The 14,274-nt window shown below is 41.5% G+C and overlaps 1 protein-coding gene across 5 annotated transcripts in view; it reads right to left on the reverse strand.

Moving 5' to 3' along the window:
- Positions 1–14,274, reverse strand: part of KLF12 (KLF transcription factor 12) — a 370,886-nt gene that overhangs the window by 320,389 nt on the left and 36,223 nt on the right. The gene's annotated exons all lie outside the window — the stretch shown is intronic.

Consider the following 14,274-nt stretch of genomic DNA (forward strand, 5'->3'; position numbering starts at 1 on the left):
TAACTTAGTGACCTGGGCTCTTACAAAAATGTGATCCCTTATTTTGGATCCTAAATAGGAGCAGAAATCTTTTAAAAATCTGATTCTGATTGTAGGCATGGAACTTTTTGAACATGTAGCCCATAGTGCCCAGTAGACTAACAGTCTCTAATGGACATGTGTCTTATTTAGCAGTTGTCCCTGTTCAGCAGCAGCCCACAACAAACGTAGCAGGTTTCCAAAGGGCCCATGACTGAGGTATGTTGCTGAAGAGGTGAGTAGAGGATCACACAATGGGCAAATTTAGTTTTACTGCCTCTCAAAGCAACTCCATTTTCTTGTGGAGCTTTGCAAGTATCTTTTCCTTTGTGAGGAGATTTGAGGAGGATGGCTAATAGTCAACCCCACGAAGTCATACCATTTGTCTTCAATTCTTTACCAATTTCTTCTTTGCTAATTGCCTCAGGCTCCCCTCCCAGCACAAACTCACACTCGCTCACATACTAAAAGAAACAAAGTGGATATTGAGGCACTGGCAACAGTTTGGGCTAGCCACCCAAGTCCAAGCCACCCTGCCCCAAGTCCAAACGTGGGCAGTTAGCCTGAGGCACTGCGGATGTGGATATCCGCGGACCATGTTTGCTGATTGCAGATGGATACAGATCCAAATTTTATATCTAGAGCCCTGAAAAACTGCTGATATCAGAGGGCCATGTTTGTGGATTGCAGATCGGATGCGGATACAAATTTTGTATCTGCACAGGTCTCTAGTGCTGGCAATCACGCCTCCCAACTGTAGTGTAGACATAGCAGTGGAAATCCATAAGAAGTTTTAGTTTAAAAAAAACAAAATCAGTGTCAAAGAGCTGATCTCAAATCCTCCAAGCATGGCTACTATTATGCATAATTTTAACACTTAATTTCTACAGGGTATTTGGGGGAAGAAGGGGTGTTGACCTACAATTTCAAATCAGATGCTTAAAAAACAAATATGGGTTTCAATTATCATAGGTTGAAATTATCATAGGTGATCCCTGAAAAATATGCTGACCTTTGCAATTCCATAAATCTCTAGGGGGTGGGGCAGGGGAAGGGAAGAGATAATGCATTGAAAGTACTGAATCCTGTTCAGTGTTCCTTAAGAAAATTCTTTGTTCAGGATGTCTTTAGAAAAAAAACAGTCCACAACTATACTTGTCCTTTGAACATTTCAGGTGCACCAGCTGCTGAGTGAATTACACTGAAAGCAGAAAGCTTTGTTTCAAGTGTGGCCACACTGAAGCTCCCTTGATGTACTCCAAGAGTTCATAAACATAGAAAATACCAACAAACCACCACAAAGACAAAATTATTACAGCAAATTACAGAAAATGCATTAACCATGGAACAAGTACCAGGCAAGTCAGTGTTGCCTGAAGATATTGTTACACAAGCAGTAAAAATGACAAAAGAAAGACAAACATTTTAACATCTTTAGTGGTCTTCCAGCCAAAAATGAGACTTCAAAAGTAGCCTACTTTTTACATTACTTATTCAGCAGTATACAGCATGACATAATTGTTAAGCACCATGTCACCAGCTAACGTTACTTGATAGCCTACTAAGGCTTTGTTAAACATTCGGATTTGCATGCTATTATTAACAATGCCATAAACTTAAAGATTTCTGTAATATCCTCCTTGCGGCCATTAAACTGTTAACACTATCTTTTTCCTTGTTTGATTTGTCAACTGACAAATAGAAGGCATCACATTTTGTCTTCCCCTGTCTACCCTGAACACATTGCTGATGCTGCAGTGCAGTGCTGCACTGCTAAGGATGCTGTCCTTCGGATGACATAATAATGCAAAATCTCTTTTGCCCACTGAGGTACAAAGAAAGAGTAGAAACTAATCCCTGTTTCCCGACCAAAAAACTGTCTCTCAATAAAAGCAAGTTATACCAGCTAAGCCTGTGTGTCAACTATTACTGAATACTTAGTAGCTACCACGTTTACAGCTCACCTGTTCTATCAGTTTCTAACTCATTTCTGTAAAGTGCTTCAAGATACCCAGAGTATGAAAACCTTACCTTGATGGTTTTTGCCTCTTCCTCCTCCCCTTTACATCTGAGTTCTGAGTGTGCTGGCTATGCCTGCTTCCTCAGTGTTCTCTTCATTAACTTGCTCTCCCCTGGATCCTCTGCAATCTGGCTTCAGCCCACTCCACTCTACTCTACTGAGACCACTCTGACTAAAGGTCATTACTGATCTGCTTCCAGCCAAGTCCAAAGGCCTCTTTTCACTCCTCAGACTCCTTACTCCATTTTCTGCCTTTGGCAGAGTCAACCACTCCCTCCTCCTTGCACTTGATTGGTTCTCCTGCCTTTTGAATTGTTCTTTCACTACCTCCCTCAGCGAATTCTCCTCCCTTCTTCTCCCGAATCCCCTCACTTTCCCTTGGAGATCTGTCCTTTTCCCTCTGCACCCTCGGTAAGACACACCGAAAAACCAAGAGGAAAAAATCTCCTCTTATATAATATAGAGTTTTATAGATTCATAGATACTAAGGTCAGAAGGGACCATTATGATCATCTAGTCTGACCTCCTGCACAACGCAGGCCACAGAATCTCACCCACCCACTCCTGCGAAAAACCTCACCTATGTCTGAGCTATTGAAGTCCTCAAATTGTGGTTTAAAGACTTCAAGGAGCAGAGAATCCTCCAGCAAGTGACCCGTGCCCCATGCTACAGAGGAAGGCAAAAAACCTCCAGGACCTCTTCCAATCTGCCCTGGAGGAAAATTCCTTCCCGACCCCAAAAATGGCAATCAGCTAAACCCTGAGCATATGGGCAAAATTCACCAGCCAGATACTACAGAAAATTCTTTCCTGGGTAATTCAGATCCCACCGCATCTAACATCCCATCACAGGCCATTAGGTCAATTTACCATGAATATTTAAAGATCACTTAATTACCAAAATCATGTTATCCCATCATACCATCTCCTCCATAAACTTATCGAGTTTAATCTTAAAGCCAGATAGCAGTGGGGGCAAAAGATCTTCCCTTGGAAGGCTATTCCAAAACTTCACTCCTCTGATGGTTACAAACCTTCGTCTAATTTAAAGTCTAAACTTCCTGGTGGCCAGTTTATATCCATTTGTTCTTGTGTCCACATTGATACTGAGCTTAAATAATTCCTCTCCCTCTCCGGTATTTATCCCTCTGATATATTTATAGAGAGCAATCATATCTCCCCTCAACCTTCTTTTACTTAGGCTAAACAAGCCAAGCTCCTTGAGTCTCCTTTCATAAGACAGGTTTTCCATTCCTCGGATCATCCTAGTAGCCCTTCTCTGTACCTGTTCCAGTTTGAATTCATCCTTCTTAAACATGGGAGACCAGAACTGCACACAGTATTCCAGGTGAGGTCTCACCAGTGCCTTGTATAACGGTACTAAAACCTCCTTATCCCTACTGGAAATACCTCTTCTGATGCATCCCAAGACCGCATTAGCTTTTTTCATGGCCACATCACATTAGCGGCTCATAGTCATCCTATGATCAACCAATACTCCAAGGTCCTTCTCCTCCTCCGTTACTTCTAATTGATGCATCCCCAGCTTATAACTAAAATTCTTGTTATTAATCCCTAAATGCATAACCTTACATTTCTCACTGTTAAATTTCATCCTATTACTATTACTCCAGTTTACAAGGTCATCCAGATCCTCCTGTATGGTATCCCGGTCCTTCTCTAAATTGGCAAGACCTCCCAGCTTTGTATCATCCGCAAACTTTATTAGCACACTCCTACTTTTTGTGCCGAGGTCAGTAATAAAAAGATTAAATAAGATTGGTCCCAAAACTGATCCTTGAGGAACTCCACTGGTAACCTCCCTCCAGCCTGACAGTTCACCTTTCAGAGGACCCGTTGTAGTCTCCCCTTTAACCAATTCCTTATCCACCTTTCAATGTTTATATTGATCCCCATCTTTTCCAATTTAACTAGTAATTCCCCATGTGGCACGATATCAAACGCCTTACTGAAATCTAGGTAAATTAGATCCACTGCGTTTCCTCTGTCTAAAAAATCTGTTACTTTTTCAAAGAAGGAGATCAGGTTGCTTTGGCATGATCTACCTTTTGTAAAGCCATGTTGTATTTTGTCCCATTTACCATTGACTTCAATGTCCTTAACTACTTTCTCCTTCAAAATTTTTTCCAAGACCTTGCATACTATAGATGTCAAACTAACAGGCCTGTAGTTACCCAGATCACTTCTTTTCCCTTTCTTAAAAATAGGAACTATGTTAACAATTCTCCAATCATATGGTACAACTCCTGAGTTTACAGATTCATTAAAAATCCTTGCTAATGGGCTTGCAATTTTGGATGCCAATTCCTTTAATATTCTTGGATGAAGATTATCTGGGCCCCCCAATTTAGTCCCATTAAGCTGTTTAGTGAGGGTGACACACATTAGTGCTTGTGGACCTATGGGGACCTGATTCACTGGGACTGGGAGATTTTTCTATGCATAAAGAACAGGGAGAAAGGTACAAAGACAGGCATAGGAGAAAAGATTGAAGCAAGCAGTGCACTGATATTGCTAAAAGAATGAAGAGGTAAGAGGGCAACAGAAAGAAACAGATCCAAGAGGGAGACAGGGGCAGGTTTGCGTAGATCCCTGAAGGCCTGGGTGGGAAATTGTAACTTGATACAGCTGGCAACTTGGAATGATATGGTCTAATCAACATGCAAGGAAGGTAATTTTAGCAGCTGCATTTTGAATGGAAAGGTCAGAAGAAGGAGAATCAAATGAGAAGGTCCACAAAAGCCAAGGAAGGACAATGTGAAGAAAGAACCATCTCTATTAATTATTAATTTAAACTGCGCTCAAAAGCACCATTGGGATTAAGGACACATTGTAGTAGAGATTGTACAAACTCAAAAGAAGACTCAGTCCCTGTCCTGAAGAGTTTACAATCTCAGAAACAAACCAAAAATTGTCAATACAAGTTCTGGATACCTTAATAAGATCACTAGGCACCCCTGTTCAGTCCTGCATTGGCAACTGAACACCCAACATCTCTTCCTTCATGGCCAGCTGCCAACTCATGTATAGCATGGTGAAAATTAATTTGTTATCTGTTCACTTCCCCTGAAGTCTTCCCTCTCTTGCACTATCAATTATTCCACCACCCTCCCAACCTGGGGATATTTCAGTCTTTTGTATCTTCTTTTTCTGCCTCAGCATCCATACTGTTATTAAATCCTGCTGGTTCTTCTTCTATAATACCTCCAAAAATCTGCCCCTTCCTAGTCATCCCCACCATCAAAGCCTCACTCCATGCCTTGATCATCTCATCTTGGCTACTGCAACCGCTTCCTCTCAGGCCTCTCCTGTTCTCATTTGCATTGCACTCATGTCTATCCAACATGTTGCTTCTGAAGTCAATCTTCCTTTCCTTCAGCCCCAATGGTGTTACCCCCTCCTCCTGCATGGACCTCTGGGCTCCTTCCACGCCAAGTTCCAGCAAGATGCATGCATGATGAGCACATCTCATCTTTCACCATCGTACCACTTATTCTCCCATACCATCTCTGGCATCTTTTGTTTACGATCATACTTCACTATAGTCTGTCTCTTTTAAATGGTAAGCTCCTCATTGTCCTTTTTTGGGGGGGTGAAGGGGTGACCTTTAAAAGAGCCATGAGCTCTTACTGTATAAAAAAATCCGTAAATCAAATTCCATATTTTTCTTTAATATCACACAGATCAGTTTGATAAAATTTAGCACTAAATAACCAATATTTCAATACAGGAGGCATTCAAAACTATATTATATTTCCTTGTTCAGTTAGTGCAATAGCACATGCAAATCATGCATTTACACATGCAAATAAGTATTTGTTGGGTTAAATGTGCACCCCATTCAAAGCAGGTATACACACAAATGAAACCGCACAACTGTACTCCTAGAGCTCTAGTCTCCTTTTTTCAAAACTTGGCCTGTCAGTGCACCAATACCAGGTATTTGTTGCAGTATATAACCAGAAATGCTTTAGACACACTGTAACTGCATTATTAACTGTCCAAATTCATTTAGGTTTGTTTTTTTAATCTACATATTTCTTCCTCCAAAATGCTCCATCAGTACCCAAATATAAGAACTATTAGTGACATGCTCCAGACACGAGTAGAAGATAGAATTCATAGGTTGTGTGCTAGTTTAAGTTGTTTAAATGTACAAAATATTTTAATATTGAGCCAAGGAGACTATATCCTTGGATCAAGTTTCTACTTGCCAAAGTTCAATGCTTTTGTAGGTACCTGGTCTTTTCCTTCTCAACAACTACGGGATGTATATTTGTTGTTCAACTGCAGCTCCTGACCTTGTGTCTCCCTCTACCCCCAGCCCTGCCCAGATCCTCCCAGTGGTGCAGCCCGGCCACCTTCCTTCCCCTCTCTGGGGCAACTCAATGTGGCTTCCTGACCTGGGGAGCTGCTACAAGCACCAGGGAGCCTTTCCTATCCTGGTGTCTCCCACACTTACCTTCACAGCATTTTTCAAATTGTACCCCAGCAAAACTTGTCCATCTGCCACGGCTCTTCCCACATTCTCTGTCTGTATCCTAACACCGGTCCTCTTTCTTCCCCCTCATTGGCTCCATTTCCCCTTCCTTGTTACCATCATCTTCTACACTTCCCACCAGCTCTCAACTCCTGTCATCCACCATCCACCCAACTCCTTCCCATCAGGCTTCCTCTCTGATTTTGACTCCTGTCTTTCTCTCTCTCCTCAGTCTCCCACAGTCATTCTCCAACCCCACACTCTCAACTCTTTCTTTAACCTGCAGGCCTGGTTCAACTCTCCCAGTCACCAAAAGGACCATTCATTTGACCTGGGCTTCACCAAGCACTGCTCTCTGTCTCTCTGATCCCTCTCTTACTGAGTTCCTCTTTCAGGCCATCATCCGGGCTCTTTCAGGATCACCCATCAACCCTCCTCCCCACACCCAGTTACTTGGCCTTTCTATAACTTCCAGTCCATCAACACTGATGACGTCTCATCTGCTCTCAATCATCTCACACCTCTCTTTGAATCCCTCCACTGGCTTCTCCTTTTCTATCTTGTTAAACATAATATACTTGTCTTCACTTTCAAGGCCTTTCCTTCATGGCCTATTCCCACCTTTCCTATCATTTTATTCACTAGTGAGTTGTAAACCCCTACCTCCCATAGGCCCATGATAAGAGCCTCCATCACCCATTTGTTACATTTTCAAACAATCACCTTTGTGCTTTCTCCCATGCTGCCATCATGCTGGGGAAGACTGCCCCATAAGCCTTTGCAAAGCTACCTCATTTTTCTCTTTCAAAACTCTCATTGGAATTCTACTGTTCTTTGATGCCTACAAAAAAAAACTTAACAGCTTGGCAGCTGAGATCACAACCTAACATGATAACAGATAGTGTTCCCTTTGTTTCCTGGTACTCTATTTGTCTGCATCCATCCATTGTGTTATATTAGTTTATAAACTCTCTAGGGTAGGAACAGTCTTTTTCTTCTATGTTTGTACAAGGCCCAGCGCAATGGGGTCTTGGTCCATGACTGAGGCTGCTAGGCACTATGGTAATACAAACAATAGTAAATATTTGAAGATGAAACATTTCTAATGATGGAAAATGTTATCATACTGAACAAGAAAATCACAAGCCAGCTCTGTGATGATGCAAAATTGCTGATTAACACCACGGAATCTGTGTTCCCAAGGCAGATTAAACCATTCACAGTCACAGAACCCTTTAGGACAGACAGCCCTAAATGATTACTGCTTCTGACAAGATCAGCTTCCCTTAGAGGGGACTTCCTATGCATGTAGTATTATTGCACATAGGCTTTTGGCCAGGTACTGCTGTTAATGAAACTGAAGAGGGATTCGGGTTCTGATTTAATACTAACAAATTCAGATAAAAGACCTTTTGGTCAAATAGTGTGACCACAGTATTTATTTACTTTCTAGGATGTGTTGTACAGTAAAAATAATCCATTTGGAAGCATAGCAATATTGATACAATCTCAGAGAAAGAAAAGTAAAGTGTAGAACTATTTTTCCACTCTTTTGCAATCTGACAACTAATGCACTTAACTTGGCCAAAATGTGAAAATTCATGGCATTCACAGATCTTTAAGCAAAGATCAAAATGATGTCTTTGGGTTTAATAGTTGGGGGAATCACTTGTACAAGTAGCATGTTCTCCTAAGTCAATCTTCTGTCACTTTGAAAATCTTGTCAAACAACTATCATATGATGCTACAACTTGCAAGCGTTAACTTCTCAGTCAACTAAGGACATTAGTATGATAATGGGATCTTTGTTTCTTCAGAATTTATGTACTCCTGCTGCTTTCTTCCTGCCTGAAATCATCATTATCCTATGAACAACCTTGCCAATACTCACATATTTCTCATAAGTGACATGAATTTTGGCATCTTTCATAATGTTTGCAATTGACATAGGCAGTATGAAAAAAAATACCACACTTTTGCCAAAGCTACCTGATGTCTCATGTGGCATCACCCTAGAGCTGATGCAAAATAGTATTGAGCCATGCTCTAACTCCTCTCTCTAAAGTAAGGCACAAAAAAGTGAAGTGCTGATCACTGAAGCACTGCTCACTCTGATCATCAAACACTTCTTTGCTTTGTTCTCTGTTCATTCATGGCTCTGGAAGATCACTGGCGAGCAGCATGTTGAACAGAACACACCCAGCATTATGATGGGTTTATTCTACCCATGGATGATGAAAAATGATAGTAGGGATGGTAACTCAGGGTATTATTAATTATTTGTATTATTATTTAATCATATCTCAGAGTTACGAGAAGCAACCTTATTTTTATTTATAGTGCTCTTCAAAGTCATTCGTGAACCTGCACAAATATTACGAAGAATTAATTCAATTGTTTCAAAAGTAGCCACACATTTTGGGAGCCCAACTTTTATAATCTTTGGGGATGATTTTCAGATGTCGTGAGTTCTCTCAGTTCCCACTGCCGTCAATGGGAGCTGTAAGTACTCAGCATCTCTTGAGATCAGGTCCAAGGTATCTAAGGTTGGGCACCAAAACTGGAGGTCACTTTCACATATCTGGTTATAAGCGTCACAGCAGCACTGTTAGACAAATATTATTAAATTCCATTTTACAGATGGGAAAACTGAGGTACTTAAGGAACCTAAGGCACTTAAGTTACGGTACTTGTCCAAGGTCCCACAGAAAATCTGTAGTACTGCTGGAAATAAGACCCACATTCCCCATCCCTGCCTTAACTACAAGAGAATCCTTCTACATTTTAATATACTGTGTATCTAATTTGTACTGGCGCAGTGTAAGAGGCAAGTCATAGAGCAACAAGCTTGCAGGAGGGTGTTGCCCACCTTTCAGGTTAATTTCAAAATGAATTTAAATAGAGAGATGTCTCTTGGGGTACATCTGTATCTGCCTGGGAGGTGTGATTCCCAACTGGCATAGACCTATTTCCTCAAGCTAGCATGCTAAAAACAGCGGTATAGCCAGGGTAGCATGGGCAGTGGCTCAGGCTAGCCCCCTAAGTACAAAGCTCCCCCCCCCCAGCTCTTCTGAGTATGTATTAGGGCAGCTAGCCCAAGCCTTCACCCATGCTTCTTTTGCTATACTGCTATTTTTAGTGCCCTAGCTTGAGCAGATATGACTGTGCCAGGTGGGAATCAGACCTCGCAGTCAAATGTACCCTTCGATTAACACAGGAAAATGTTATAGGGCCACAGAAAATAAAGAGAGAAATTATACACATAAATAACTAAAAGCAAGAAACTGGTAACAAGAGAGAAAGGACTGAAACACATGCTCGCTAGAAAAATTTAAGTATAAGATTTAACGAATAGCCTCTATAAAAAACTATAGCCTGGTAAACTAATCTATAGTAGAGTTCTATACCCAGCCAAGTTTACTCTATTTAATTTGTTGTTTAATTAATTTTCTCCACTTTCTTTAAAAAAAAAAAAGCATGATCTTTGTTCTGTTCCTTCTTTTGAATCATCAACAAAATTGTTTCCTTAGGCAATGTATTTGCACAGATGTAAATGAGGGCCTAATCTGGCCTGCTGAATCTTTATTACTGGGTGATGATGATGAGAGAAAAGGAACTAATTCACATGACTCTCAGAGTTTATGCTGAGCCTTTAGTGCTGGCAGACCAAAAAAAAAAACCCAGAACCCAACATCTTTTTACTCAAAAACTGAGCATATTTTACCTCAAGTCATAGATAGATGATAAACACAGAACCCCACAATGCCATGTTTAGAGTCACCTTCTGGAGTAGGGCTGCACTTCAAAGAATTGGTGTTTAACAAAAAAGATTTATCTCTTTAGAAAATCTGATAAGTGGCTTTGATTTCTGAACAAGAAGTAAGGAACACTGTTAGTAAATAAAGCATATTTAACATGTCTACAGAGTCTGGAATGTTAAGTGGTTAACTAATTTTTCACTATTATAAATCTCAAGATTCAGACAATACTTTGAACCAACAGTAATTGTACATCGCTTATTTTACCTGCAAAGATAACAACTGCCCAAACAATAAATCTAAGAAGGCTGAAATCCTCAAGATGCTATTACTTACAATTGTGAGCTTCAGTGAAACATTGAAACCTTACTTTTGCAGTATCCCTGTTGCTCTAAACGTAAAGGGGCTTGTTTAATTTCCGAGACAGACTCATCTTCCCAACTTTCAAGTATCAGGGGGGTAGCCGTGTTGGTCTGGATCTGTAAAAGCAGCAAAGAGTCCTGTGGCACCTTATAGACTAACGGACGTATTGGAGCATAAGCTTTCGTGGGTGAATACCCACTTCGTCAGATGCATGTAGCGGAAATTTCCAGAGGCAGGTATAAATATACAACCAAGATTCAGGCTAGGGATAATGAGGTTCATTCATTCAGGGAGGATGAGGCCCTCTTCTAGCAGTTGAGATGTGAACACCAAAGGAGGAGAAACTGCTTTTGTAGCTGGCTAGCCATTCACAGTCTTTGTTTAATCCTGAGCTGATGATGGTGTCAAATTTGCAAATGAATTGAAGCTCAGCAGTTTCTCTTTGAAGTCTGGTCCTGACATTTTTTTGCTGCAGGATGGCTACCTTTAAATCTGCTATTGTTCATCCAGGGAGACTGAAGTGTTCTCCTACAGGTTTTTGTGTATTGCCATTCCTAATATCCAATTTGTGTCCATTTATCCTTTTACCTAGGGACTGTCCAGTTTGGCCGATGTACATAGCAGTGGGGCATTGCTGGCACATGATGGCGTAGATTACATTGGTGGACGTGCAGGTGAATGAACTGGTGATGGTGTGGCTGATCTGGTTAGGTCCTGTGATGGTGTCACTGGTGTAGATATGGGGGCAGAGTTGGCATCAAGGTTTGTGGCATGGATTGGTTCCTGAGTTAGCATTACTATGGTGCGGTGTGTTGTTGCTGGTGAGAATAAGCTTCAGGTTGGTGGGCTGTCTGTAGGCGAGGATTGGCCTGCCTCCCAAGGCCTGTGAAAGTGAGGGATCGTTGTCCAGGATGGGTTCTGGATCACTGATGATGCGTTGGAGAGGTTTTAGCTGTGGACTGTATGTGATGGCCAGTGGAGTTCTGTTGTTTTCTTTCTTGGGCTTGTCTCGCAGCAGGAGGCTTCTGGGTATACGTCTGGCTCTGTTGATCTGTTTCCTTATTTCCTGGACACGCAATAGCAGATTTAAAGGTAGCCATCCTGCAGCAAAAAAACTTCAGGACCAGACTTCAAAGAGAAACTGCTGAGCTTCAATTCATTTGCAAATTTGACACCCTCATCAGCTCAGGATTAAACAAAGACTGGGAATGGCTATCCAACTACAAAAGCAGTTTCTCCTCCCTTGGTGTTCACACCTCAACTGCTAGAAGAGGGCCTCATCCTCCCTGATTGAACAAACCTCGTTATCCCTAGCCTGAATCTTGCTTGCATATTTATACCTGCCTCTGGAAATTTCCACTACATGCATCTGACGAAGTGGGTATTCACCCATGAAAGCTTATGCTCCAATACGTCTGTTAGTCTATAAGGTGCCACAGGACTCTTTGCCGCTCTTCCTGACTTTGTTTTTAAAAAGGGTAACTGTTTCAAATAATTCCTACTTATGCCACTTGGACTTTGTCACAGTGATATTACTTCCTTCAGTAAATAGTCTTCAGTGAGTTACGGGGTGTGGAGGTTGGAAAATATGAGAAGACTAATGTGTTTATTGTTTCTATGTCTACTTACATGGCCCCATCACTGAAGTACCTGAGAGCTTCGCACTCATAAGTGCATTTAGTCTCCATACTTCTGATCTATGGAAACATGATCCACATTTTGTAGACAGGGATGTAGAGTCTAAAGAGAACTAAAGGCTAGACTCTGATTTTAGGTAAAGCCCTAAGCAAGGGGCGATGCTTAGACCAAACCAGGCCAGGAGTAGCCCCAAGAGGCATTATGAATTTGACTTGCCTCTCAGTCACAATTTTTCAGCTGCAAGTTATAAAATCTGTCTACCATAATTCACAGTTTCAATATTCTAGATGCAAAGAGACAGGAAGTTGGTACTCTGGCATTTCTACAATAGCAAAGTAATTGTAGTTTGCCTTGCTTGAAAAGTGCAACTTTAACTCTGCATTTCCTGGTTTCTATAATTGGATTTCCTTTTTTAGAAAACTTTTCTGAAAGGCAATACATATCTCCAATCTTAACTCAACTCTTTTTTTTGCTGGAATTTTTTTAAGTTTTAAATACCCTTAACATAGAAACTTAAAGGACCTTCCCCACCTTTCTGTCTGCGACCCCTTTTCATCCTAACAACTTCTCGTGTCGATCAGGAAGACACCCATTTCTTCCCTATGTTCTATACCCCCCCTAACCCCATCCTTTCATCAGCTCTAGCAAGAGACTCATTCCCCTTCAAGTCCTCTTGGATCTCATAGTCTTTATTTTCCTTTGACCTCCTTCCAGAGACTTGCTCCTCTCCTTCACTTCTCCCTCCACCTTGACCAAAAGATTGCCCCAGGTCACAGTTACGTTGGCAATGAGCATGTGTTGTATCGACCAGACAAGGTACTAGCAAGCTTCAACAGGACTTTATTTTAAAAGTAGAATCCTCTTTACCAAGCTGCTGCTGCACCCTCTGTAGCGCTCTCCCAGCCTCTCAACTCCTCCTCCATCCTTCCTGTCCTTTCAGACTCCCAACAGCCAGTGCTCCCAATTCTAATAATTACAAGCAACATCTAAACACCACATTCCCTCCTCTCTTAAGAAATTCTCCCAATTAAAATAAACATTATTGTTCTAACCACAGGAACAAATATGAAACAAGACACTATACTGTTGGCAGAAATATTACACTGAAAACACTGTAGATACTACATAACATAGTCTCTAGTCCAGACAGGTGCTCGTCTGGGTCTGACAGGCCATCTCTCAAACCCCGGTTCCAGTGCAATGTCTTGTTGTGTTGGTACTACGGTGAAGTCATCCAGTGCACACTGGGTGTTGGCATAATCTCCTCTTGGTGCACAGGCAGGTGCAAGATAAGAAGCATTCCATACCCGCCCATCAGAAAGTTGATAGGTGTAAGGTCCCTTCTTTTCTATGATTTTAAGAGGAGCTGTGAATTTATGGTCCCCTTTGCGTAAAATTCCAGGTTTTCGTATTTTAATGAAGGAACCACACTCAAACTTTGGTTCTTTAGCACCCCACCACTTGTCTGTGAAAGCCTTATACTTTGCTTGGTTCTGTTCAACTGTTTTTCTCACATCATCCTTGGTTGGAGCCTCAGGTCGTGCCTTTAACAATTCAGCAATGTTCAATTTAGTATCATCTGTTTCCCATGCAGTAACTCTGCAGGTGATCTTTGCATTGTGGCATGTCATGTAGTCCAGTATGCTTGAAAGAAATCAGTAGTGAAGGGTATTCACATAAATATAAAGGGAAGGGTAAACCCCTTTGAAATCCCTCCTGGCCAGGGGAAAGCTCCTCTCACCTGTAAAGGGTTAAGAAGCTAAAGGTAACCTCGCTGGCACCTGACCAAAATGACCAATGAGGAGACAAGATACTTTCAAAAGCTGGGAGGAGGGAGAGAAACAAAGGGTCTGTGTCTGTCTGTAGTCGTCTTGGCTGGGGATAGACCAGGAATGGAGTCTTAGAACTTTTAGTAAGTAATCTAGCTAGGTATGTGTTAGATTATGATTTCTTTAAATGGCTGAGAAAAGCATTGT

Source organism: Caretta caretta, chromosome 1 (assembly GCF_965140235.1).
Source record: "Caretta caretta isolate rCarCar2 chromosome 1, rCarCar1.hap1, whole genome shotgun sequence".
In the NCBI taxonomy this organism is placed as follows: domain Eukaryota; kingdom Metazoa; phylum Chordata; order Testudines; family Cheloniidae; genus Caretta; species Caretta caretta.